Raw genomic sequence first — 23294 nt, forward strand, 5'->3', positions numbered from 1 at the left:
CGATTTAATTAATTTATTATTACTGAGATACAGTGAAAAGTATTGTTTTGCTTGCTAATCGGGTAAATTTTACATCAGGGTAACAGAACAGCTGACCGCCGGCTTCATTCTGCCCACCGCCGTCATCTCTCTGCCCACCACCGACCTTGCTCGGCCCACCTCTGATGTCACTCAGCCCACCACTGACGTCCCTCCACCCACCGCCTCCGCAGCCAGCATCTCCAGGCGAGACAATAGCACCCAGCCTTGCCGAGTCTTCACCATCCCCACGGACCTCCCCCTTACTGAGGATGAATGGTCCATCCTCAGTAAAGGACTTACCTTTGTCTCCCTCCACCCACACATCGATGAATACTACTCACGTTTGGACATTGAGCATTTCTGAAGAAGGGTCTCGACCCGAAAAGTCTGCTTTCCTGCTCCTCTGATGCTGCTTGGCCTGCTGTTTCATCCAGCTCTATACTGTGTTATCTCAGGTTCTCCAGCATTGGCAGTTCCTACTATATCTGCAATAATGCAGAATATACTGTTTCAGCTACAGAGAAGATGAAGAGAAAGAGCAACATTTAATATATGAGAAGTCTGTTCAAAAGTTTGATAACAGTGGAGAAGAAACTGTTCTTTAATCTGCCGGTATGTGTTTTCAAACTTTTGTATCTGACGCCATCGAGGGCAAAGCAGCCTCCTTTATTGACACCACATCTACAAACATCCACTCACTCCACCACCAGGCCTCAGCAGTAGCAAAAAAACCAAAGTTGCTGGAAAACTTCAGCAGGTCTAGCAGCATCTGTGAAGGAAAAAAACAGAGTTAATGTCCAGTGACCCTTTCTCAGAACTGATGGTAGCTGGAAAAATGGCAGCAAGGTGTACTATCTACAAGAAACCACCTATAACTTTCCCACAAAGCTATTCATCATCCTGACCTAGAAATATATCCCTGAAGCAATTCACCAAGCCACCTTTGATACCAACTCTAAATGAACAACCATTTCCACATAGAAGGACAATAGCATTGATTGATTTATTTATCGTCAAGTGTACCGAAATGCAGTGAAAAGCTTTGCTTATGAGCAGTACAGGAAGATCATAGTAAGTAAAACTGCAGTTACAATATCATAGGGTGTTTGACAAATTACTGCAAGTTGTGCAGGGAGAAGAGCCCATGATGTTGGATCGGAAGACCATAGACATAGGAGCAGAATTAGGCCATTTATCCCAAAATGTCTGCTCCACCACTCAATCATGGCTGAACCCATTCTCCTGCATTCTCCCTGTAACCCTTCATCCCCTTTCCAATCAAGAAGCTATCTAACTCTGTCTTACATACACTCAATGACTTGGCCTCCACAGCCCTCCATGGGTCTTTTGTCCTTTGTGCTTTCTCATAGCTACCCATCCAGATTTATAACTTCTGACTCCGTATAACTTAGAACATAGAACATAGAACAGTAAAGCACACTACAGGCCCTTCGGCCCACGATGTTGTGCCAAACCTTTACCCTAAGCCTAAGGTCTATCTAACCTCCACCATTAAATTATACTATCATCCATATGCCTGTCTAATAGCTGCTTAAATGACCCTAATAAGACCAACTCCACTACCCTCTCCAGCAATACATTCCACGCTCCTACCACTCTGTGAGTAAAGAACCAACCTCTGACGTCTCCCTGATATCTCTCTCCTTTAACTTTAAAATCATGTCCCCTTGTAAAAGCTACCGCCACCCTACGAAAAGTCTCTGGCTATCTACTCTACCTGTACCTCTGATCATTTTGTACACCTCTATCAAGTCACCTCTCATCCTTCGTCATTCTGAAGAGAAAAGCCCTAGTTCTCTCAACATTTCCTCATAAGACCTTTACTCCACTCCAGGCAACACCCTGGTAAATCTCCTCTGCACCTTTTCTAATGCTTCCACATCTTTCCTGTAATGAGGTGACCAGAACTAGACACAATACTCCTGATGTGGCTGAACCAGGCTTTCGTATAGCTGGAGCATAACTTCACGGCTCTTGAACTCAATCCTTCTTTTAATGATAGCTAACACACCATACGCCTTCTTAACAACTCTATCCACCTGGGTGGCAGCTCTCAGAGAACTATGAACATGAACCCCAAGATCCCTCTGCTCCTCCACACTGCCAAGAATCTTTTCGTTAACCCTGTATCCTGCTTTCAAGTTTGCCCTTCCAAAATGAATCACCTCGCACTTTTCAGGGTTAAACTCCATCTGCCACTTCTCAGCCCGGCTCTGCATCCTATCAATGTCCCCTTGTAAACTAGAACAGCCCTCCGCACTATTCACAACTCGACCCACCTTCGTATCATCCATGAACTTGCTAATGCACCCTTCCACTCCTTCATCCAAATCATTTACAAACATCACAGATAGAAGAGGACCCAGAATCGATCTTTGTGGTACACTACTCGTAACTTTTGACTACTGATTTAATTTCATTCCGTATTAACAAAGCAACTCTGCCAGCTCCACTCATTTGTCTGTCCTTTTGATAGGACATGTATCCTTGAATATTTAGTTCCCTGTTGTGATCGTCCTGCAGTCACATCTTTGTGATACCTGTAATATTTACCTGCACTATGAGCTCATTTACCTTGTTTAATATTCTGCATGCATTTGAGTATAACACCTTCAGTCCCTACGCTTCCTTCTCATGCTTGTTCCCTTATTTGCTGTGGCTGATGTGAGATTCCTGACTCTTTCCATACTCTCCATTCTGTTACTTCTTCTAGAAACGATAATATCCTTTGTTGAACCCTCCCCACTTTGACTTTCTCCACAATTTTTCTTGCAACTGAACCCCAATCCCCCACTATTTAAAGTCCTATCCACAGCCCTCGTCCTGTGGCAGCATCATTCAGATGAAGTCCATTCCATTGGAACAGCTCCCTCCTTTCCCAGTAGTGGTGCCAAAGACTCACAAATTCAAACCCATTTCTCCCATAGCAAACTTTGAGCCATGCATTTATATCTTTAATCTTCTTTGCTTGTGCCAATTTGCTTGTGGTAGTAATCCAGAGATTATTACCTTTTTGGTTAAGTTTTCTAATCTTTTTTTCTTTATTCATTCACAGGATGACGGCATCACTAGCTCGGCAGTATTTATTGCCCATCCCTAATTGCCCCAGAGAGCAGTTAAAAGTCAACCACATTGCTGTGGATCTGGAGTCATATGTAGGCCAGATCAGGTAAGGATGGTAGTTTCATTTCCTAAAGGACATGAGTGAAGCAGGTGGTTTTTTCCTGACAATCGACTCACGGTCATCGTTAAATTCTTAATTCCAAATATTTCTTGAATGCAAATTCCACCATCTGCTGTGGCGGGATTCAAACCTGGGTCCCCAGAACATTATCTGAGTCTCTGGATTAACAGTCCAACGATAATACCACTAGGCCATTGCCTCCCCTACACACTCCTAGTTGCTGATATTTCCTCAGCAGAACTACTTTCCTTCTTCTACCTATATTGTTAGTACATTCAAAGGCCTGAACAACTGGATCTTTTACTTCCCAAGATTGTGATCAGAGTTCATGGGAACTACAGATGCTGGAGAATCCGAGATAACAAAGTGTGGAGCTGGATGAACACAGCAGGCCAAGCAGCATCTTAGGTGCTCCTAAGATGCTGCTTGGCCTGCTGTGTTCATCCAGCTCCACACTTTGTTATCTCTTTCCTTCCCAATCCAAGTTCCTCTGCAGCCCTGATGAGATGTCCAAAACCTAGGCACCAGACAGGCAACACAGCTTTTGGATCTCTCAATCCTGGCCACTGAGAACAGTGTCTATTCCCCGGACTATACTGTCTCTGATTACAACTACATTTCTCTTTTCTCCCCCTTCTTGAATGGTTTCCTGCACAACAGTGCTATGGTCAGTTTACTCATCCTTCACACAGCCCCCATCCTATCTACACAAGCATATCAAACCTGCTAGACAAGCCCAAGGGCTGACATTCCTTCAGCACTACTGCCTGGATCCATCTACCTGCCTCACTAGTTGTCACACCCAGCTGTCCTCAACCACTGACTGAATTTGAGTGAGTTAATCTAAGTGATGTGACTGCCTCCTGAAACACATTGTCCAGGTAACCCGCTTCCTCCCTGATGTGAAACAGTGTTTGAAGCTCAGACTCTACCGAATTAACTCTCAGCCAGAGTTCCTCAAGCAACCAACACTTATTCCAGATGTCAGGAACAAAAACAGAAGTTGCTGGGAAAACTCAGCAGGTTTGGTAGCATCTGTGAGGAAAAAATAAGAGTTAATATTTCAGGAGCGGTGACCCTTCCTCAGATCTGGTCACCGGACCCGAAACATTAACTCTGAACTTTTTTTCGTTACAGATGCTGCCAGACCTACTGAGCATTTCCAGCAACTCCTGTTTTTGTTCCTGATTTACAGCTTCCGCAGTTCTTTCAGCTCTCTTTCTAGATGTGGACATTATGACCAACAATGGGGTCCATCAGCTTCCATATCATATTGTCACCACACATTACTTGACCTGACATGTTCATTTTAATTATTAATTCTTAAACTGACTTTTAAAGGTTTTGTACTGGTCTTTTAGTTTGTAGAAGGTAAAAATTTCCCCTATTTACCTTGAATCTGAAAGTCAAATTAGTAGCTATCACCAATCAATGATAACAAACTGTGGAGCTGGACGAACATAGCAGGTCAAGCAGCATCTTAGGGGCACAAAAGCTGATGTTTCGGGCCTAGACCCTTCATCAGAGAGGGGGATGGGGAGAGGGAACTGAAATAAATAGGGGGAGAGAGGGAGGCGGACCGAAGATGGAGAGAAAACAAGATAGGTAGAGAGGACAGTATAGGTGAGGAGGTAGGGAGGGGATAGGTCAGTCCAGGGAAGATGGACAGGTCAAGGAGGCGGGATGAGGTGGTAGGTAGGAATTGGAGGTGCGGTTCGAGGTGGGAGGAAGGGATGGGTGATAGGAAGAACGGGTTAGGGAAGCAGAGAGGGGCTGGGCTGGTTTTGTGATGCAGTAGGGGAGGGGAAGAACTGGGCTGGTTTTGGGATGCAGTAGGGGAAGGGGAGATTTTGAAGCTAGTCAAGTCCACATTGATAACATTGGGCTGCAGGGTTCCCAAGCGGAATATGAGTTGCTGTTCCTGCAACCTTCAGGTGGCATCATTGTGGCACTGCAGGAGGCCCATAATGGACATGTCGTCTGAGGAATGGGAGGGGGAATTGAAATGGTTCGCGACTGGGAGGTGCAGTTGTTTGTTGCGAACCGAGCGGAGATGTTCTGCAAAGCGGTCACCAAGCCTCCGCTTGGTTTCCCCAATGTAGAGGAAGCCACACCGGGTGCAATGGATACAATACACCACACTGGCAGATGTGCAGGTGAACCTCTGCTTGATATGGAAGGTCATCTTGGGGCCTGGGATGGGGGTGAGGGAGGAGGTGTGGGGGCAAGTGTAGCACTTCCTGCGGTTGCAGGGGAAGGTGCCGGGTGTGGTGGGGTTGGAGGGGTGTGTGGAGTGGACTAGGGAGTCGCGGAGAGAGTGGTCTCTCCGGGAGGCAGACAAGGGTGGGGATGGAAAAATAGCTTGGGTGGTGGGGTCGGATTGTAGATGGCGGAGGTGTCGGAGAATGATGCGCTGTATCCGGAGGCTGGTGGGGTGGTATGTGAGAATGAGGGGGATCCTCTGGGGGCGGTTGTGGCGGGGGCGGGGTGTGAGGGATGTGTTGCAGGAAATGCGGGAGACGCGGTGAAGGGCGTTCTCGACCACTGCGGGGGGAAAGTTGTGATCCTGGAAGAACGTGGACATCTGGGATGTGTGGGAGTGGAATGCCTCATCCTGGGAGCAGGTGCGGCAGAGGCGATGGAGTTGGGAATAGGGGATGGAATTTTTGCAGGAGGGTGGGTGGGAGGAGGTGTATTCTAGGTAGCTGTGGGAGTCTGTGGTCTTGAAATGGACATCAGTTTCTAGCTGGTTACCTGAGATGGAGACTGAGAGGTCCAGGAAGGTGAGGGATGTGTTGGAGATGGCCCAGGTGAACTTGAGGTTGGGGTGGAAGATGTTGGTAAAGTAGATGAACTGTTCGAGCCCCTCTGGGGAGCAAGAGGCGGCACCGATACAGTCATCAATGTAATGGAGGAAGAGGTGGGGTTTGGGGCCTGTGTAGGTGAGGAAGAGGGACTGTTCCACGTAACCTACAAAGAGGCAGGCATAGCTTGGGCCCATGCGGTTACCCATGGCCACCCCCTTTGTCTGTAGGAAGTGGGAGGAATCAAAAGAGAAGTTGTTGAGGGTGAGGACGGGTTCGGCTAGGCGGATGAGAGTGTTGGTGGAGGGGGATTGTTCAGGCCTGCGGGACAGAAAGAAGTGGAGGGCCTTGAGGCCATCTGCGTGAGGAATACAGGTGTATAGGGACTGCAGGTCTTCCAATTCCCCGGCCCCCAAATAAAACCGCCGACCAAACCAATCAATGATGTCAAAGTGTGGAGCTGGATGAACACAGCAGGCCAAGCAGCATCTCAGGAGCACAAAAGCTGACGTTTCGGGCCTAGAACCTTCATCAGACGGGGGGATGGGGAGAGGGTTCTGAAATAAATAGGGAGAGAGGGGGAGGCGAACAGAACCCTGTCTCCATCCCCCTCTCTGATGAAGGGTCTAGGCCCTAAACATCAGCTTTTGTGCTCCTGTGATGCTGCTTGGCCTGCTGTGTTCATCCAGCTTCACACTTTATTATCTTGGATTTTCCAGCATCTGCAGTTCCCATTATCTCCAATCAATGATGTCACTCTTTTGTGCTGGGCCCCTGATCGTGGGCTTCAATTTATCCTGTTAAAAACAACTAACAAACTATGAACCAAACAAAAGCATGCAGAAACAACCCCAGTTCCCACTGCACCGAATTCCCATGTGCTGCCTTTAATGCTGTGCCTCACGCTGGATGTGAGTTTTCCTTCTGACCATGGAAAGCTTTCTGTGTATAAGCGTGGATAGAAGATTGGCTAACTAATAGAAGAGAAACAATTGGCATAAGGGGATCGTTTTCAGGTTGGAAACCTGTAACAACTGGTGTGGCACAGGGATCAAAGCCAGGGTTACAATTATTTACCATGTACATTGATGACTTGGATGAGAAATGTGAACACCAAGTTTACAAATGACCCAAAAATAAGTTGGAAGGCAAGTGGTAAAGCTGAGACAAAGAGTCTGAAGAGGATATACACAATTTGAGGCAGTGGGTAAAATTTCCTGGTTTTCCTCTGTCAAGTTTCTTAAAGAGAGAAGTAACATGAGCATATTTCCAATCCAGATATAGAACCTCTGAATCCAGGGAAATCTGAAAGATTATGGTTAGGGCATCAGCATTGTGCTCTCCTACTTACTTTAACATCCATGGCTGGAAAACTGGGGATTTGTCACTCTTCCATTAATTTCTCCAGTATCGATAATTTACTAAAGCGAATTTGATTTAGAACCACTCCCTGATCCTCTGATAATTTCTTTGGAATATCTGGTAAACTATCCTTTTCGGCTGTGAACGCTGAAGCAAAATGATCATTCAGCATGTCAACCATTTCCCAGTGGTCATTGACAATGACACCAATCTCAGCCTTCTGTGTACCGATTCCACTCGTAACCAACTGCTATCTCTTTATAATAACTACAAAATCACTTCTTGTTGTTTTTCATGTCCCTTGTAAGTTTCCTTTCATAATCCTTTTTTAACCACTGCATTAAGCTGATTTATAGTCATTTGTTGGCCCTTGTATTTGTTCCATTCTGTAGGATCTGTACTGTTTACTTTGGTGCTTTTATAAGCCATTTCTTTTAATTTTATGCTGTACTTTACCTTCTTAGATGTCTACGGCTATTTTTGTGAAGTGGAGCTTTTCCTTCTCATGGGTACAAATTCTTCTGTATTGCATTAAATGTTTCTTTGAACTGGAAAGTTGAGTGAATCAAATCTGCAGTAGAAGATTCATTAGTGTATTCAAAGGCAGCAAAGCCATCAATGTCACAATACCTGGGACAGGTGTGCAAACCTATCTTGCACAACATGATCAATTAGTGCTTTGGAAGTCTGCATGAAGTCATAAATTTGTAAAAGCTTTCAAAAAGCTAAACAGAAGGGTAAGTAATTCTGCAAAGAATGAACTACAGCAATGTAGATAGCTTAAACAATTAGTTTTGAATTTCACACTCGATTAGCCTTTCAACATTATACAATGCTGAATAGCACTTTATCCATTTGATAATCCATTCTCATTTGACTTTTGTAATACTGTTATTTCACTTGACAGCTTTTCTGAAGTAGCAACCTGGCAACCACGTTATTTAGTGGCCATTTACATTTTCCAATACACTTTAGTAATCACAGATAATATTCAGTTTAAAACATTTCATCATGATCTGCTAAGGGGCAATACCATTTGTACTCATCTTTTATACTTCACTCAACTCCAATCAAAGGTTCATGTCTCCTCTCTACAAAAATAATTTAGGAAGTTTTTCAAAATATGACTGCCTTGCTGAAAATTGTACATGTTCTGAAATGCCCACCTGTAGAATAGTGTTGATCATTTCCAAACAATGGTATGTGGGATTCTTGCACCATCTCCCGTCTGGGCTGATAAAAATCAATGGTACCACAATGGAGACAAGGCTTCTGCCTTTGACTTCATGTAGTCTCAAAATAGACTATCTATGTTCAGGTCAATGCTCCTTCAGCACTACTTCTACCTGTGATGCTACATTAGTTACATTTCAAAAACTCTGCATTGTTTGTAAAATATTTTGGATGCTGGGGTAATAGAAGGTACTTTATAAATACAAGCTATTCATTGATCATTCAGCATGTTGAATAACTGATCTCCTATTCATTTGCAAAACTGGAAAATTCCGAGCTTGTAACTGATGTCCATTTCAAGCCCACCGACTCCCACAGCTACCTAGAATACACCTCCTCCCACCCACCCTCCTGCAAAAACTCCATCCCCTATTCCCAATTCCTCCGCCTCCGCCGCATCTGCTCCCACGATAAGACATTCCACTCCCGCACATCCCAGATGTCCAAGTTCTTTAAGGACCGCAACTTCCCCCCCACGGTGATTGAGAACGCCCTTGACCGCGTCTCCCGCATTTCCCGCGACACATCCCTCACACCCCGCCCCCGCCACAACCGCCCCAAGAGGATCCCCCTCGTTCTCACACACCACCCTACCAACCTCCGGATACAACGCATTATCCTCCGACACTTCCGCCATTTACAATCCGACCCCACCACCCAAGACATTTTTCCATCCCCACCCCTGTCTGCTTTCCGGAGAGACCACTCTCTCCGTGACTCCCTTGTTCGCTCCACACTGCCCTCCAACCCCACCACACCCGGCACCTTCCCCTGCAACCGCAGGAAATGCTACACTTGTCCCCACACCTCCTCCCTCACCCCCATCCCAGGCCCCAAGATGACATTCCACATTAAGCAGAGGTTCACCTGCACATCTGCCAATGTGGTATACTGCATCCACTGTACCCGGTGCGGCTTTCTCTACATTGGGGAAACCAAGCGGAGGCTTGGGGACCGCTTTGCAGAACACCTCCGCTCAGTTCGCAACAAACAACTGCACCTCCCAGTCGCAAACCATTTCCACTCCCCCTCCCATTCTCTTGATGACATGTCCATCATGGGCCTCCTGCACTGCCACAATGATGCCACCCGAAGGTTGCAGGAACAGCAACTCATATTCCGCCTGGGAACCCTGCAGCCATATGGTATCAATGTGGACTTCACCAGTTTCAAAATCTCCCCTTCCCCCACTGCATCCCTAAACCAGCCCAGTTCATCCCCTCCCCCCACTGCACCACACAACCAGCCCAGCTCTTCCCCCCCACCCACTGCATCCCAAAACCAGTCCAACCTGTCTCTGCCTCCCTAACCGGTTCTTCCTCTCACCCATCCCTTCCTCCCACCCCCAGCCGCACCCCCAGCTACCTACTAACCTCATCCCACCTCCTTGACCTGTCCGTCTTCCCTGGACTGACCTATCCCCTCCCTACCTCCCCACCTACACCCTCTCCACCTATCTTCTTTGCTCTCCATCTTCGGTCCGCCTCCCCCTCTCTCCCTATTTATTCCAGTTCCCTCCCCCCATCCCCCTCTCTGATGAAGGGTCTAGGCCCGAAACGTCAGCTTTTGTGCTCCTGAGATGCTGCTTGGCCTGCTGTGTTCATCCAGCCTCACATTTTATCATCTTGGAATCTCCAGCATCTGCAGTTCCCATTATCTCTAATTCCGACTTGTTATTTAGTTGCAATTTCAATTTATCCACGCTCAGCTCCTCTAGATTTTTTTTTAGCTTGTCGTACTGTCACCCTAGATACCATAAACTCACTTTCCAATTAAATAATGGCAGCTTTATGACCTATTGGAGATCTTCCATTTTGCTCTCCTTCCGTCTCCCTTTTCTATGCCCCTGTACATGCCTATAATTTATCATATATCTAACTCCTATTATAAAACATTAATATACTGGATGTGGATGTTGCTGGTGGTGCCAGCATTTATTACTCATCTTAAGAAGATGGTGGTAAGCTGCAGTCCTGAACTGCTGCAGTCCATTTAGTGTAGCTACACCCACAATGCTGGTAGGGAGGAAGATCCAGGATTTTGATACTGAAGGAACGGTGATATTTTTTCCAAGTCAGGGTGGTGAGCAGCTTAGAGACGAACTAGGAGGTGGTAATGTTCTTACATATCTGCCACCTTTGTCCTTCTAGATAGTAGCAATTGTTGGTTTGGAAGGTTTGCTGTTTTAGGTGGATTTCTGCAGTGCATTGTGTAGTACAGTAAATACCATTTTTATTTCCACTACTATTTATTTTTTGCCTTACCACTAAATACTGGTTATTCTGATACTCAAAAATATTTCATTCCTCAACTGCCTTTGAAATTAAATTGTTATTATTCCTTTCTGATGACTTATAAAACTTTTGCTGTATTTTTTCGTAAACTAAATTGCTATTATATTCTTTTCCAGATGGTACATACTGCTGCTACTAAATAATGGTTGTGGAGGGAAGTGAATGTTTGTTGATGTGGTGTTAGTCAAGAAGAGTGCTTTGCCCAGAGTGATAAAGTGCATGGGGTGTATTCCATCGGATTCCTGACTCGTGCCTTGAAGATGGTGAACAGGTTTTCGAGAGTCATGAGGTAGTTTACTTAGACAATAAGACATAGGAGTGGAAGTAAGGCCATTCGGCCCATCAAGTCCACTCCGCCATTTAAATCATGGCTGATGGGCATTTCAACACCACTTTCCTGCACTCTCCCCGTAGCCCTTGATTCCTTCTGAGATCAAGAATTTGTCGATCTCTGCCTTGAAGGCATCCAACGTCCCGGCCTCCACTGCACTCCGTGGCAATGAATTCCACAAGCCCACCACTCTCTGGCTGAAGAAATGTCGTCTCATTTCAGTTTTAAATTTACCCCCTCTAATTTTAAGGCTGCGCCCACGGGCCCTAGTCTCCCCGCCTAACGGAAACAACTTCCTAGCGTCCACCCCTTCTAAACCATACTTGCTGGAGAATTCCTAATCTCTGACCTACTCTTGTAGCTGCAGTACTGCTACACTCACAATCTGTTCCTCTTTCTCCTCCTGTTGTTAAGTGAAAGGTGGCTAAATATACCCTGACTAAAATGGTTTTGAACCTGTAACTGTCAAGTACTGTCCTTGCACCTTGTACCTCTGGCCTCCTACTGAGCTGGTTGCCATCCCCTCTACGTAACATTCTTCTAACAAAGCAGCTTCACTGTAAGCGTAAATGATAGCCCACTCTGAAACAACGTGGCTATTAGCACAGGGCCCATCTGGTTTCAATAGGAAGTTGATTGTCCAAGGCCTGTCTGCATTAATATTGTCAGTTCCAGCTCTGCAGTTTGCAATTTGCAGAGCCCGGCTAGGTTTAAACGTAGCTTCCATATTTTGAGGTTTTATCCATGCTGATGAAGAAAGTCAATATTGCTGTAACAGTCCTGGAGGCCATGGGTCACTTGATCACACTCCACCCCCTCTGTCTACAATATAAAAAGCATACATTTCCAGCAGCTTTCAGTTCCAAAGAAGAGTCATTGTGGACTTGAAACGTTAACTCTGTTTTTGTCTCCACATATGCTGCACCTGTGCCACACGTGCTAAGCTTCTTCAGCACATTCAGTTATTTTTTATTTCAGATTTCCAGTATCCACAGTATTTTGCTTTTATTTGAATATTTCATTCACTGCCATTTTTCTTCCAGGTGTGCCCACATTGAAGAGATGTTGTTCTTCTCTTAGACGGGATTTCCATTCTAATCTTTTAGCATGTACACCGTCATTGTTTTCTGTTTCCGTCCTAGTGCTTACCAAAACTCACGTTGACAGTCACACCCCCTTCCTCTTTCATAACCTCCAGCTCCTCTTTGAATACCCCACACAGATTCAAATTCAAGTTCCATCTTCATGTTTCGAATCCAATGAGAATTACAGGTATCTTTGAGATATTTGATGCTCATCAGACTGTTGCCTCCACCACATCCTGAGACCCACACACAGTTTCATGTGCCACCACTTGCACTCCTTTCTGTCCATCATCACTGCCTGACATGATCTCAAAGCTGCTCTCATCCCAGTTCCATTTCATTCTTCATCCCATTTGATGCTCTAACAATAATACTTTTCTCTTCCTTTTCAGGAGCTAAGGAATGCAAGCTCCAAAAATGCACACATATTGATGCCTGCCTGGTTTCTTCCTCCCTCCCCTTTCCCTCTGAACTGTATATCTTCTGCTAATCATGCAACATGCCATATATCCACATACCCTCTGGCCTTCGTCTTTCCGATACTGAATGATCTATGCTCAGCAAAGGACTTAGATTTGTTCTTTTACACTCCCACCAAGTGAATTTTGGATGTGATATGCTGTTGAACTTTTCTTCCATCATCTTCACCTCAGTGCCCATGTCTTTGGACAGGAGTACTCTCCCCATCACACGCTGACACTTTCACCCAGCTACCTTTACTTCTCATCCAACCTGCAACAGGTTCTCCAGTGTTTTCTTTTTAAATTAACTTGGGACATATTTGGAATGCTGTAGAGAAACAACAAGTTTGTTTAATGCATAAGAGAATTCTTGCATGGAAATAAACGTCCTTACCATTAGTAATTATAGATTATAATATTAAGTGAACAGTACTCATTTTGTTCAATAAAGTTTATTTCTGTTCAAACATATGGAATCTTTTGGCTTAGTTCTATGAATTAATCATGGTGTATTTGCATCTCTGTTTATATGTTAATGGTCTCTAATAATATTGTAACAAAGGGAATGCAAATTTAGGGGCCATACGTGTAAGGCAATTAGTGACAAGAAACAGAGGAACAGGAGATGACCAATCAAACCATCAGGCCAGTTCACCGTTCAATGAGTCTATGGCTGATTTGTAGCCGACCTTCCTATACCTGCCTTTGCTTCATTTCTTTTCATACAATTATTTAACAAAAAAAAATTCACAACGATGCCACCTGCAAACTGGAGGAGCAGCCCCTCATATTCCGCCTCAGGAGCCTACAACCCAATGGCCTAAATGTGGACTTTACCAGTTTCAAAATCTCCCCACCCCTGACCTTATCCCATGACCAACCCGCCCTTTAACCCCCACCTCCTTGACCTGACACAACCTGTCCATCTTCTCTCCCACCTATCCGCTCTTCCTACCTCACTGACCAATTTCCACCATTGCCTACCTGCATTCACCTATAACCATCCTGCCTATCTTCCCCAGCCCGAACTCTCCTCTCTCTATTTATTTCAGAGCTCCCTTCCCCCTCTCCCATTTCTGAAGAAGGGTCCTGACCTGAAGCGTCAACTTTCCTGCTCCTCTGATGCTGCTTGGCCTGCTGTGTTCTTCCAGTTCCACACTGTGTTATCTCAGATTTAAAATTAACAATTGATCTAGCATCCACTACTTTTTATGGAAAAGCGTTGGATATGTCAATGACCCATTGCGTGTAGAAGAGCTTCCTAAGATCTCTCCTGAATGGTCTGGTCCTAGTTCTTAGACCATGTTCCCTAGGTCTAGACTCCAAGGAATAATTTAGGCAAAATACCTATACTTAGATAATGGTTAGAAGGTGAAACTCCCTATTTGCAATATAACAGTAAATGAGGCACAATGAATAAGATCGCGCAGGAGCATGGCGACTCTTTGCGAGCTGTCCCCAGCAGATCATCTTACTTCGACGATAATCATTCTACTCTTTTAATCTCAATTTTAAGTCTGACAGAATTACTAACGATGTTCTCTTAAATCTACTTTCAGGTATGGCAAAGTTTTATCTTTCCCTGCATCCTCTCTGTATCTGTAGCATTATATTCTGCTTCCTTTTCTATTACCCTGATATATTTATAGAATAGAACAGAATGGAATATCCTTTATAGTCACTTGTACTACAATACAGAACTATAGAAGTACAGTGAAAATTTTTTTACAATGGCTGCCTTTTAATGGTGAAAAATAAAAACTGAAAGAACTGCGGATGCTGTAAATCAGGAACAAAAACAAAGTTGCTGGGGAAGCTCAGCAGATCTGGCGGCATCTGTGAAAGGAAGAACAGAGGTAATGTTTCGGATCCAGTGACCATTCCTCAGAACTGTTTTAATGGTGCCAGTTAGGTACATGTACCTAGGAACAAATCTTACAGAATAAAATAAATATAGTGGCCTTACACAAAGAGGATTATAGGAAAGCATAACCCAAGGTGGTGATGGAGGGACTGCATCCCTGGAGCAATGGAGAGAATGAGGTATGAATTCTGGTACACTATGACTTACCTAGTTGCTGCTGAGTGCCGGTGAGGAACGGACTGGAGGCTGCAGCGATGTGGGACAATTGATGGACTTGGTCCTGGTGCCATATACCGAGCTGCTAAGATCAAACTGTAAATTAAAACCTTTTCACAATGTTGAAACTACCTTTTGGTTGGATAGCAAGCAAAACAACACTTCTCACTGTATCTCAATACATGAGGATAATAAATCAATCAATTTGCATGGAACTATTAAAGCCAGTAACATTGGTGCACTTAAAGAGAGTAGAAATAAATGCTAGAGGTTGAAAGAGATGCAAGAATATATAAGGATGAAATGAGGCATCGAGGGAGGAGGCTTGCTGGATACATAAAAACAACCTGTTGGTGCAAGTGGCTTGTTTCTGCGCTGTCAATTCAAGGTAGTATGGGTTACCTTTTTCACAAATACGTGAAGTTTGTTTTCAAAGTTTATTTTAGTATTTTGATAATTCTGTTATCGTAGCTCCTCTACTATGCAGTTGCTTGATCTGTGACCTGTACTGGCTGCAGTTTTGTCCTCTACTAAACATTTCAAAGTCAGTTCAAAATTTTTTTATTTCAAAATTTGACTGCCCTTTGTAGGCTGTTGGCATAAACAGCCCCTTTCAGTAAAATCATTACTGATTATCATAGATACACAAATTCTTAATTAAGGCTTATTCTGGGAGAATGCAAGCTCAAAATAGATTATCCGAAAATACTTACTAGATATTCACATTAAGTACATCATCATAAAATTGTGTTTCACACATTTGGTGGAATTCCCCATAATACAAATTTACCACTTACATAAGTTCTTATTTATTATATTGCATTGAATTGTGCATGCTTTAGAATTCAAATGCAATCGTCCAAGCATTTTCACTAATCCACACAATTGATGATTACCGGATGATGTAGCCTTAGGTGAGCCTAATGGGATCGACATAATATATATGAATTTCTGAAAGGTATTTGTTAGACTTGTGAACAAAGTTACAGATTATTGAGCACCAGAGGCAGTAAGGGCATGAAAGGAAGCAGAATACAGTTTGTTTTGATTGGTTGAAGGTGTATTGTAGGTTCCCTAGTGTTGGAATCAGGAATTCTGCTTTTCTTGATGTGCATCAATAACCTAAGACTTGAAAGTACACAGGACAATTTCAAAATTTATCGATTAAAAATCTTGGAAATTTTGTGAACTGTGAGGAACTGCAAAAGGGTTTAGACAGGCTGGTAGAATGGGTGGACAATTGGTGCATGAAATTTAATTCAGTGAAGCATGAAGTCTATATTTTTGGTAAGAATCTGATAAAACCTTATAAAATGTGAGTTCAGCCTCAACTGAGGAAAGCATCCAATTCTGAGCATTCTTAGGAAGAATGTGAAGGCATTAGAGTGGGTATAGAAAAAGATTAAAAAGATTCACAAGAATGGTTTCAGCAATTAAATTAGAGAAATAGTGTCTCTTCGGAGAAGAGATTGAGAGAAATTTGGTACAGGTGATCAAAATCATCTGATGAAAAATATTTTTTCAAGGCTATGGGGAAATAACATGGGATTGGGACTAGAAGAATTGTTCTTCCATAGAGCTGGCACAGGCTTGATGGATAGAGTGGCTTGTTTCTGCACATTAATCTTCTACTGTATTACATTGTGAAATGAATTTGCCATGTTGAATTTATTTAGTATCTACTGCCACCTAGTGATGAAGTAATGGCACAGGTCAAGCTGTCTGATTCACAAAGTGCTTATCTGTTTGCAATTAATGGCTAAGATGTATTAAAAATATTCAACCTTATGACACTCAAAGCTTTAATAATTTAGTTTAACAGCTGAAGCTCTGTAATATATGACCATGAAACAGGTATGTAAACAAATAGTGCACAAATTATGATTCTGTAGAAATTAACTGTTATTCCAAAATTTGTCTTTTGGTTAGAGTATGTCAATGTCCTTCAGCCATATTGAATCATTATTTAGACTCAATAGAGTTATGAATGGTGCAATAATCTTAAAATGGTTGCTTTCAGTCACCTGAAGCTTACAATTACAAAGAAGACAAATATGGGTAAAACCTCTAAAACTCCCTTTGTCATGTAAATAATGGACTTTATAGCTAAAGGCAGTAATGGCTGGACCTTGGTTTGGGTTTTGAGTTGCTTCTATAGGCAAGTGACGCATTTCTGAATGGTTTCCCTTTTGCCAGATGTAGCACTTTGAGATGACTTTGAGATGAAACTGGGTTTCTTGCATGGTGTGTGGCCCTTTATGTACCTGCCCTGTTTTCTTGCAGCACGCTCGGGTCTATGGTCACTGCCTTGTACCTGTATCTTGTGATGGTCAGTCCATTGGCAGCCGTAGCAGAATACCCATGACAGTGGCTGCTGTGCAGAATTTTAAACTAAACATGGCTGCTTTGTCCAAAAATGCAGATTAAATATATATTGGAAGCATTGTAACTGCTTCTTTGCAGCCTGAATTGGTTACTCAGATCCTCAGTTTAATACAGATGGCTATTCCTTCACCTTTAATGGCAATTGCTAACTATTCCTGCCATTACAATTCTTAAGCTTTTTTAAACAAAATTCCAGAATAAAATGATAGCCTCTTGGTAGTCATGTAGACACTGTTGATTGTCTTAAAAAAAACATGATTCATTAATGTTCTTGAGAGAAAGATATTTAACATCCTTTCCTGATTGGATCGACATGTGAATCCTGACTGGCTGCAAAGTAGGTATCTCTTAACTGCCGTCTGGGCAATTTAGGATGGGAAATAAATGCTGATCTATCCAGAAGTCCACAATGAATATTAACAGAAAACTTACAATTGAAGGATCAAGCACCCTTTCAAATTTGACAACATCTTTCCTGTAGTGTGGAGACCAGAACTGAATGCAGTATCCCAAAAGTGGCCTAACCAATGTCCTGTACAGCCGCTACAGGATATCCCAAGCCCTGTACTCAATGCACTGACCAATGAAGGCAAGTGTACTAAACACCTTCTTCACTACCTGAAGGCTCCACCTTCAAGGGACCATGAACCTGCATCACAAGGTCACTTTGTTCGGCAACACTCCCCAGGACTTTACCATTAAGTGTATCAGTCCTGCCCCAATTTGCATTACCAAAATGCAGCACCTCATCTTTATCTAAATTAAACTCCATCTGATCAAGGCCCCATTGTACTCTGAGATAACCATCATCACTACCTACTACACCACCAATTTTGGCGTTATCTGCAAATTCACCAACCATTCCTCTTTTATTCACATCCAAATCATTTATATAAATGACAGAAAGCAGTGGGACCAGCACCGATCCTTGAAGCACATCACTGGTCACAGGTCTCCAGTCTGAGAAACAACCCTCCACCATCACCCTATGTCTCCTACATTCAAGTCAAGTCAATGGCTAGCTCTGCCTGGATTCCATGTGATTTAAACTTGTAACCAGTCTACCATGAGGAACCTTGCCCAACACCTTGCTGAAGTCCGAATAGACAATGCCTACTGCTATGCCTTCACTAGTCTTCTTTGTCACTTCTTCAAACAATTCAATCAAATTATGAGACACAATTTCACACGCACAGAGCCATGCTGGTGATCGCTAATCAGTCCTTGCTTTTCCAAATTCACATAAAACCTGTCCCTCAGAATCTCCTCCAACAACTTACCCACTACTAACATCAGGCTCACAGGCCACCAGCTCTCTGACTTTTCCTTCCTGCCATTCTTAAATAATAGCACAACATTCACCAACCTCCAGTCTTCCAACACTTCACCCATGGCTGTTGATGATATAAATATCTCAGCAAGTGGCCTAGCAATAACTTCCCTAGTTCCCCACAAAGTTCTGGGATCAGGTCTGGGGATTTATCCACCTTTATGCATTTTAAGACGTCTAATGCCTTCTCCTCTGTAATATGGACAGCTTTCAAGATATCACAATTTATTTCTTCAAGTTCTCCAGCTTCCATATTGCTTTCCACAGTAAATATTGATGTGAAATACTCCTTTAGTATTTCACCCATCTCCTGTGGTTTAACATATAGATGGCCTTATTGGTATTTTAGTATTTTGAGGTAGATATCCAAGATCCCATTAATAAAAATCCTGACAAGAGGAAAAACCTTTTATTATATTCATTCATGGGATGAGGGTGTTGCTAGCTAGGCAGCATTTATTGCCCATCCCTAATTGCCCAGAGGGAAGATAAGATTCAATCACATTGCTGTGGTTGTGGAGTCACATGTAGGCTAGACCAGGTAAGGATGACAGTTTCCTTCCCTAAAGGGCATTAGTGAACCAGATGGGTTTTCCCAACAATCAACAATGGTTTCACAGTCATCATTAGACTCTTAATTCTAGATATTTATTGAATTTAAATTGCACCATCCACTGGAGCAGGACTTGACGATGACTCCCCAGAACATTATCAGGGTCTCTGGATTAACAGTCCAGTGATAATACCAGTAAGCCATCACCTCCCCATTTCTTTATGCAGTGAGTGCTTAAGGTCTGGAATGCACAGCCTGAGAGTATGGTGGAAGCAGATTCAAATGTGACTTTCAAAGGGAGTTGGATACATTATCTGAAGAGACAGAAATTGTAGGGGTACAGAGCAAAAGCAAGGAAATAGGACTGGCTGAGTGGTATTTGTAGAAAACCAGGAATAAACATGATAGGCTGAATGGTCTCCTTCTGTTGTAATTATTTTATGATTGATATCAATATTTCTTGTACTTTTCAGTCACATGAAATCTACATGAAGGATTAATTTTATTATAGGCCCATCTTGGACCCAAAAGGCAGGGAAAGTAAAGCTTATCTTTCCCTCTTTGGTGTCCATTTTAACATTTGAACAGTCAACTAAAGAAACATACTGCTCTCTCATTCATTCCAAGGATGATGAGGATGTGTCAGGCAAACTGCAGAGAACCAAATAGGCAACTTGTTATAGTTCCCAGGATTGAGGCCTTCAGGGCAGCTGAGTTGCACTTAAATAAAATTGGCGTCCAAAAATGACAACAAATTAGTTCCTAAGAGGACACAATCTCACGAATACAGAAAATAAATTTCATGGTGCAAACAAGTAACTGGAAAGATTGCAGCAACATGCCATCATTTGTGAGCATCAATGTTTCTGTCTGGTGCTGAGAATGTCTTGCAGTACGCTTGTGTTTGAATGCTGCTTTTAGTTGTCACTGGAAACAGCCTAAATGTTCCAGCCATTGTACATTTGCCTCAAGCCTTGATGGAATGACATTGCAATACATTTAAGAAATTGATACCAGCTGCCCAGGCAATACTTGTGCTAGCAAAATAAAGCAAGCAAACAAAAAGTACTGGATTGTTTCTTAAGGAATGCACAATAATTTGTATTAGACTATTTAAATTGGCTTTCCATTTTACATTTGCCTTTAAAATCAATTTCAAATTTCATGACGGCTCTAGTATCAGTTTACTGAATAATATTTCATAACGCCATCTAGTACCAATAATTTGCCATTACAGCTGGTTCCAGACATAGTATACTATGATTATTACCAAGTTAGAAATTCTAACTTTAATGTTCTCCCCACAGATGTGCCTGATCTACTCAGTGCTTCCAATGTTTTCCATTTGTATCACCAAAGGTAATTATGTTGTTTATAATGGTCTGTAGTGTGGCAGTGAATAAGTACTCGTGTTGAACTCTGAAATAACCCAAGTATTTTTAAATAAAAGCGAAATATATGGATAATTGAAATTTGAATTATAAACAGAAAGTGCTGGAGAATCTCGACAGGTCTGGCAGCATCTGTGGAGAGAGAAACAGTTAAAGTTTAATTATTCTCAAGTTTCTTTGCTGAAATTTTGGACTCAAGTCAACCTAACATCCAGCAGATAACAACTTGAACTGTGCTTTAGAAATAATGCAATTGTTGTATGCCAAAAACTGTTGCTGTCTCCATATTTCATTTCATTAAAAGAAAAATAACCCTGTTGAAAGGGCCAAAAGAGCAATATGGTCCGATATTTATAGACAAGTGCTAAATATGACATTTTGGCTCAGTTCACTGCACACTAAAGTCTGAGGCAGAAATTGATAGATTCAAGGCTTATTCAAGGGTATAAGGACATAATATAAGCTGACACACAGTCCAGTATTAATTGGATTACTGCCATTGGAGAAGATGCCAAATAGAGGCTCCATTTGCTTGTTCAGGTAGCAGCAAAGATTCCATGAGTATGACAAAAGTAGTGAGGTCTCAGGCTTGTCGGTTAATATTCCATTTTCAATTAACACCGCCAGAAAAATGATCAACCATGACAATTGTAATGGGACCTCTAGTAGCAGAGGGATGACGGATGCTGAGCAATTCTCTGGGACCTTTACCAACTGATGGCAACTCTGAGCAAGGATAGTCAGAGCAGTCAAATGGGCTCTTGCTGGAAATAGAAGTGTATGTTTGATGGAGAAAAGGCTAAAGGGAATGGAAAGCAGACAGACAAAAAATTCCTGAGCCCAACATAAATCGCATGGTCATTCCAATGTACATAGTGAAAACAGCTCAATGTTAATCCTTAATTTCCCTTCCTGTTTGTAATGACCTGATGCCAATGGAATAAATAATCTGTTCTTCATGGCTGACCATATGTTCACGTCTCATGTTACGCAACAATAATAAAAGATGCTTCAATGCAAGTCTTTAGTGACCTAACTGTATCCTCAAGTACTTTATAGCCAAGAAAGTGATTATTAAGTGCAGGAATAACAACGATTGGATAAATAAATTTTGATCATTTACACTTCCTTTTAATGCTATGCATGTCCTTGGAATTTTGAAATGGTGTCAGAGGTTTGTGGCAAATTGTCCCAGCTACCATATTGGTGAAGGTGTTCATGCAACAGAAATATGACAGATCATAACATTAAGCAGCAAACAATATTCTCCCAGTACTGTGAAGGGACCTTTAGTATCTAAATAGCCAGTCTTACTTTAAATTAGGTAGGAGAGGAGTTTGGGAACAGCATCCCAAATAGCAGGATCAAAGCTTGTTGCATGAATGTGCAGAAAGCAACTGATAGGAAGACTAAAGATTGAGGGAAAGGATATAAGATGACAAAGGTTACAATGAAATTGGAGCAGGACTTCAGACAGATTTTAGGAATATGAAGGATTTTAAATTCATCTGTGGGACAAGAGACCTGAAAAGGTCAGGTACATGTGGAATAAAGAACCGCTAAGTGACTTTATTTCAGTTGGGATTTATAAATAGAACAGGCAAATTGTAACATCAACCAGCGTGTATTACTCTTCAAATAGTGTTGGTCCATACAGCGAAAGGAGAATGGGCAGACATCTAGATTTTCATGAGCAGCACAATTAGGTGGAACCTGGGAAGACAATCCTGCAGAGGTGAGTATTTGTAATATTAGGAAGAGGTAAGAACTCCGAGCTGAGTTCCATCCAGCAGGTATTCAGAAAGACAAATCAAGTCAGTAGCAAGGTAGTGGAGGTTATGGCTGACTCATAAATAGAATCTTCTGTTTTCTCATTAACTGGAATAGTTTTTCAGTCAACCACTACTTAATGACTGTTAGATAGCCTGATGGAACATAAATGATCGGTGGAGGGATATAGTGGGAGAATGGACCTTTCAGACTGAGTAATTTATTCTGGAATGTAGATTTTATTGGCAAAATCACATTTTCTGCTCTTCTTTAAATGTCTTTCTAAGGTGGTGGTGATCTTCCCTGGAGAAAGATCAAGACATCATGACATATTTTCCAGATTTATGGCCTTCTTTTCATTCGAATGGACTTTTTGTAGAAGTTCTGATGGTCAAGATTAGCCTAGCAGTGTAAATGAGAAACAAGATGCCATAGTATGTTATAAAGAATTGTTTCACAGGATTTGGGCATCATTGGGTGGACCAGCAGTTATTAGCCATCTGTAATTGGTATTGGGAAGGTGTTAGTGAGCTGCCTTCTTGAACTGTTGTGATCAATGGGATGTAGTTACATCCACAGTGCTGTTAAGGAGTTCCAGGATTTTGATGCAGCAACTGTGAATGTGTTCCTATGTTGCTACTCCTGTCCTTCTGGGTGGTAGACATTGTGGGCTGGAAGGGCCTGTCAAGGAAGCCTCAATGAGATGCTGCAATGCACCTTTTTGATGATACACGTTGTAGCCACTGTGCATCAGAGGTGGGAGGAATGAGTATTTAAGGTTGTAGATGAAATGCTAATAAACTAGGATGCTTTATCATGGATAATGTTGAGCTTCTTGCCTGATGTTGGACCTCACTCATCCGGACAAGTGGACAGAATTCCATCACGCTCTTGACTTGTGTCTTGCAGTAGTTGGTAGTAATAGGTGATATGCATTTTCAGCCACAGCATTTGTACGGTCCAGTTTCTGGTCAATGGTAATGCCCAGG

Source organism: Stegostoma tigrinum, chromosome 1 (assembly GCF_030684315.1).
Source record: "Stegostoma tigrinum isolate sSteTig4 chromosome 1, sSteTig4.hap1, whole genome shotgun sequence".
In the NCBI taxonomy this organism is placed as follows: Eukaryota; Metazoa; Chordata; class Chondrichthyes; order Orectolobiformes; family Stegostomatidae; genus Stegostoma; species Stegostoma tigrinum.